We start from the raw sequence: 6,336 nt of genomic DNA, 5'->3' as shown, positions 1-6,336 counted from the left end.
TTATGTCAGTTACCGATCAACATAAGACACATCAACCATTTGGTGGTAAGGTTGTTGTTCTAGGAGGTGATTTCAGACAGATACTTCTGGTGATTCCGAAAGGAAGTAGACATGATATATTGGCATCCGCTATTAACTCATCCCATCTGTGGTCATTTTGTAAGGTTCTGAAACTGCATACGAATATGAGGCTTCTAATGTCTTCTTTGGATCAAGATGAAGGTGAAATGAAGAGATTTACTAATTGGATACTTGATGTTGGAAATGAAAATATTGGCTCTGTTGTTGGTGATGAATCAGAAGTTGAAATTCCAAATGATCTATTGATTACAACTACTGATGACCCTCTCTCTCATTTGGTAGACTTTGCATATCCAAATTTGTTATAAAACATGTCATATTACAGGTATTTTCAGAGTAGGGCAATTCTTGCACCCACGCTTGAGAGTGTCGAGAAGGTAAACGATTTTGTCTTGACAATCTTTCCAGGGATGGAAAAGGAGTATTTGAGCTCTGACACAACATGTCAAGCTAATGAGAATGAAGATGTACAACAAGAGTGGTTCACACCAGAGTTCCTAAATGACATCAAATGTTCAGGACTACCCAATCACAAGTTGACTTTGAAGCCAGGAGTCGCTGTAATGCTACTGCGAAACATAGACCAGACTTTAGGTTTATACAACGGGACAAGATTAATAGTTAACGAACTTGGCAGCAATGTAATTGGAGCGACGGTAGTGACCGGTAGACATATTGGAGATAAAGTGTACATTCCAAGAATGAACTTGATCCCTTCAGATTCAGGATTGCCATTTAAGTTCCAACGGAGACAATTTCCATTGACAGTATGCTTTGCAATGACCATTAACAAGAGTCAGGGTCAATCATTATCACATGTAGGGCTTTATTTGCCAAAATCAGTGATCACCTATGGACAACTTTATGTTGCTTTGTCAAGAGTTAAGAGTCGCAGTGGCCTCAGGGTTTTAATTCTAGACGAAGACGGCAATTCAAAGTCATCAACAACAAATGTCGTGTTCAAAGAGGTTTTTAATAATATTTAGGTAAGAATAATATTATTTTTATTTTAATAGCATGTTATGATTTATACTTTTGTACAAATATTTACTATAGATATTACTAATTTATCTATAACTTTTTTTTTCAGATTTGAAATGAAATGTGTAACAAGGAGCACAACATCCTATGCCAATTGCTTTTCTAATGAAGTTAGTAAGATACTAAGTTATCGATCGATAAATTTTTATTAGCTTTTTATACAAAATTTAGTGTAAATTAACATGCTATTATTACAGTTATATATGTTCTTATTTTTTTCATGTCTCCCTCCTTATGGTTTAAGAATATTATAAACTTCAAACTCTTCTATTTATATTTTACTTTGAATAAAGATAAAACAACATATTTAACACGTTTATTATATAATGACGATGATAGTGTTATACTAAATTTAAAAAAATATATGGTTATAAAATATTATTTTTAATTTAACTTATCAAATTTAAATATAAGCCCGTGCATCGCAAGGGTTTAACACTAGTAAAAGATAAAGTAACTAATGTGTTGTTCTTAAAATTACAGGATTGAAATAGCGTATATAATGTGGATTAGCATGCGTTTTGCTTTGGCTCATAGGTCAGATTGTGATTTTAACATTAAAGAGACATGAAAAAAAAATATAATAATAACAAAAAATATAAAGAAATAAAAAATATTATTTGATAGAGAACCTTTGAGATTGAAGATGCGGAAGATGTACCTTGTTAAAATTAAAATTTAATGAGATAAAATTCGAGTAGTTAATAAAATTTAGTATAGGATAAAATTCGAGTAGTTAAAAAAAGAGTACATCACCATAATAATATGTTGCCTTTTAAATTGTTATCTGTTGCTGAAATATTAGAATTGAATATGAATAAGAATGCTGTGATCGACTGTATAGATAACTAGTATGAAAAATAATGTTGTTTAGAACGTTTTGATATTTAAAATTGATTAAGTAGAATTAAAGTTTTGAATGTAAATTTTACTAGGATATATATTCATATTCCATTTCATTTTATTATAGTGATAATCTATTTCTGTAACTATGTATTAAATTAGGAGTTTAATCTAATCTTTAGTTAGTTATAAATATTGAACATATCTAAAGAAAAAAAATACTATTATAATTTTTAGTGTTTTTTAAAATTGTAGAAAATACACAAATCGAAAGGTTCGATTTTTGTATTTTAAATTTTTTTAATTTTTTTAACACAAATCGGATGGTCCGATTTATGTACCTCTAGAAATCGGACGGTCCGATTTCTGTACCTTTAATAAATCAGACGGTCCGATTTCTACTTCTCTAATTAAATGATACCACATTTACGAATAACACCTCAACAATGCACATTTTAAAAAAACATCGTTACCATTCTAATATTAAAAATAAAAAGTTCAGAGTATAAATTTGTTTAGTATTATCATTGACCATCCTTTTTTTTTCAATCTATATTCTAAACAATAGAAATTCATTCAATTTTTGAGAGATTCTATTATCTAGTATCTATTGTTTAACAACAATTCATTCATTTTTTTATCTCTTTTCCTTTAATATGATTGTTTTAGTTCTAGAGAGTATTTTAATTTATTTATATATTTAATTGGCATTTTTTAGATGGTTGGGATTTTCTAGGTCCTGTCAGTTCTATGCATTCACTAAATTTTTTATGATATGCAACAAATTTCGGAAAGCATATTATTTATCTAAACTGACAAAGAGTTTAATGGCACTCTTGTTAGACATTAGGCTTTGAATATCTTTGAATAAATCATTATTGCTCCAGCTCCTTGTTTTGGAATAGATTCCTATAACTTGGCATTGGAGTCTCAGCTCAAATATTCTATAGATTTTGTTATCTGATATTTATGTCTATGTGGTTTCCTTTTTTCACCATGAGTCTTTTTTTGACCATGAGTTTTCATTTTTGTTTTTGATATTCGGTTATTAGAGTGAATAGCTTTTGACATAAACTTATCTATTTTCTTCCCTCATCTGAGAGTTGAACAGATTCAAGAAAAGAAGATCAAGAAAAATTCTGACATGAATGTTGACCATTTGAAAACAGTGGAAAATGGTTATAGTTCAAGTAATTCCAGTAGCTCCATTCCTTACCTTGCAAATGGAGGCATACCTTCACTAAAATTATCTGTAGTAGTTGTACCTTGGCCTTTCAGTTGATTTTTTCCTCCTCATATTTCTATTTTGAGGGTAAAACTTTAATGTGACATTTCTCGATGAACAAGAATTTGATGTATTAAGTATTAACTGGAAATAAGAGATAAAGCTATGCAAGGTTTACTACAGATTTGGTTCTTGGTTGAATAAGCTACAACTGTCTTTACATCTATATTTTGTTTACAGATAATTTTTATTATTTAAAGAAATTATTTAGTATAATTATTACAGAAAAATTAGCGCATACTCGCTGTTGATGATGGTGAAAAATTAAAGACTCTATTTCAACTGAAACATTTATGAGATATTTATCGATTTGTTACTAGTTTAAAAAGAAATTGCGATGACATTTTGCGATAGTATTGTAACTAATTGATTATATATTATTTCCTAGCAAGTTAGCGATTACTTCATAACTCTATTTTCTCATTTAGAATAGATTTGGTTTAGTGACAAAATTCCTACAAATTTAATTAAGGATTTTCAAAGACTAGTTATAGATTTGCTACAAAACGCGACAAATTTGAGATCATATTAGCGGACAACTTGCAACGAGTTAGGCTCGAAAAAATCCCTCGCTAATTAGCATCAACTAAGCTTTTTATTTTGTCTACGAAATTAGCTTGCATTTAGCGACGAGTTTGCTGCAGTAGAGTTTGTAGCTAATTAGCGACTACCGTTTAATCTATTTCTTCTATGGAATTAGCTTTTGCTTTAGTGATGGATTTGCGACTATCTATTTGGTAGCTAAGAAACTTTTCGATGAAATAGCGACTGTTGTATTTGCCTCACTGATCTGCGACTTGTAATTAGCAAGGAAAGCATTAGTTGTTAGGCGGTAGCTAATTTGTCACAAATTATATTTTGCGTTAGATTAGCGATGATTTTACGACTCTTTTCGTGATAGCTAATCGGCCATATTCTTGTAGTGCTTGTTGTTGAAGATAATGAATTATTCAAGTTCAAATTGTTAATCGAACCAGAGTGAGGTGGATTATTGTTTTAAATCCAATCAAGTGGTTGAAGTGTGGTTTGATTCTAGTTAATGTTTTTGTTAGTAGTTTATGATTCTATAAGTGAATAATGTTATTTTTCTTTGTGAAAATTGCTATTCATCGTTGATATTTTGAATTGAATGTAATATAAGAGTTTTGCATTAAAAGAAATATTTTTGTGTATTTGTAGCAAATTTCGGTGTAAAACTAAGATATTTATATGTATTGTTTAAGGATTTTCGGTGTATGTATACTGATAAATTCTGCATAATTCAAAATTTTTCTTTCTCTTCATCTTTTGCTTCTTCTTCTTTTTTTTCATCATCATCTTCGTTTTTTTTTTCTTATTCATCTTTTTCTTCTTATTTTACTTTTTTAAGTTTCTTTTTGTTTTACTCTCTTAACAAGAATAAAAACAAAAAAATCAAACAAAGAAGAAGAAGAAACACATAATGCTACAAAATTACTTGAAAGATGATGAACTTACATTCATTCAACTAAAAAAAAAAAGAAAAAAAAGAAAAAAACGTAATATTAAAAAAATTATTTTTATGTATTTGCAACAAATTTCAATGCAAAACTAAGATATTTATGTGTATTGTTTAAGAATTTTGTGTGTTTTTATATTATTAATTTCTGCATAATTCAAAAGTTTTTCTTTTCCTCCTTCTCATCTTCTGCTTCTTCTTCTTCATCTCCTTATTTCATTTTTTCATAATTCTTTTCGAATTCAACTTTAAAACTTCCTTCACTCTTCGCGACGATTTTGAGAAATTTTTAAAAATTTTGATCTTTGTTTAAATTTTGAGGGTGGCGGTTTTGATTGAAGGAGAAAAACTGTTTGCGCTATTCAAAGTTAGGGAAGTACGTGTTTATACGCAATATAAATTTAGAGTTATTTTTATTAAATTTGAACCAACTTATATAAATTTATATGTTAAAAAAATTTATATGTGTAACAAATCTGTAATAATAATGTTATGGGTTGGAAGTTGTAAGATCCGAGTCCTAACTCCTAACCCAAAACATATTTTGCCAAGTTTAAATTTATTATTTTATTCAATAATATTTTTTAGTTAGATTTTAATTATATTTCGAATCAATCGATTCACCTCAACAAAAATTATATTACATAATTAAAATATATATTTTATGATAAAATTAAATAAAATATTATGTTTATATAATATTTATTAAATTTATTTTTTTAAATTATATTTTATTAATTTATTGTATAAAACTTAAAAAAATCATATATATTTCGAATCAATTTAGTTAATTGAATGTTTTAAATTAATTTAAAAAATAGATCCGATAAGATATATTAGATTGAAATTCTGCTTTAACCCGTCTTAATCCGAGCATGCACGCCTCTGTTACGGGAATCTTTGAATTCAGTAATTGAGCCACATCAAAACATATGACATATATTACATCACACTTCATGATCATGCACGTCCAAAACACTTCAAACAGATAATGGACTCAAATTTCCAACACACGTATTTGACTCTCTGTTCTTTCTCTTCTTTTTCTCTGTTATGCTGGGACCATCACTATACATTTACTCTATAATAATATACAATTTCTTAATCATTTTCTTCATTTTTAAACCATATAAAGGATAATTATTAATATTTTTCCTTTTTTAATGAGAAAGATAATTATTAGATTAATCTAAGAGAATATAATATAGAAAAAATTTTAAGTATATCAAAAATATCGGTGTTTCAGTTATTTTAACCGTTAGTTGAAATTATAAAAAATATATATAATATATATTAATTAAAATCAACGGTTAAAACAACTGGAATGGTGTTTTCGGTACACTTGAAATTTTTTTTATAATATATATCATTAGTAGACAGAATTTTTTAATTAAAATATCACTGTTTTATATAAAAGCTATTTATCAAATTATTACTCTTTTAAAATATATAATTTAATTGTCACCTTCTTGATTTTTTTTACGTCAGCGTATAGATTTGTGCTTATTTAAAAATTCTGCTTGAGATGAGATTCGAATAAAAAATTTGAGAAACAAAAAGTAGTTTAGCTATTACCGGACCAAGCTGTTTTTTGTTATATATTACACCT

At 27.8% G+C, this 6,336-nt stretch overlaps 1 pseudogene; it reads left to right on the top strand.

The window, feature by feature from the left end:
* The first annotated feature begins 2 nt into the window (after nt 1-2).
* LOC110273836 (uncharacterized) lies at nt 3-1,067 on the top strand (annotated as a pseudogene).
* The last annotated feature ends 5,269 nt before the right edge of the window (nt 1,068-6,336 follow it).

The sequence above is a fragment of the Arachis duranensis genome, chromosome 7 (genome assembly GCF_000817695.3).
Source record: "Arachis duranensis cultivar V14167 chromosome 7, aradu.V14167.gnm2.J7QH, whole genome shotgun sequence".
Taxonomy (NCBI): domain Eukaryota; kingdom Viridiplantae; phylum Streptophyta; class Magnoliopsida; order Fabales; family Fabaceae; genus Arachis; species Arachis duranensis.
The sequence above is the reverse complement of the archived record's forward strand: the minus strand, read 5'-3'. Positions and strand labels throughout refer to the sequence as shown.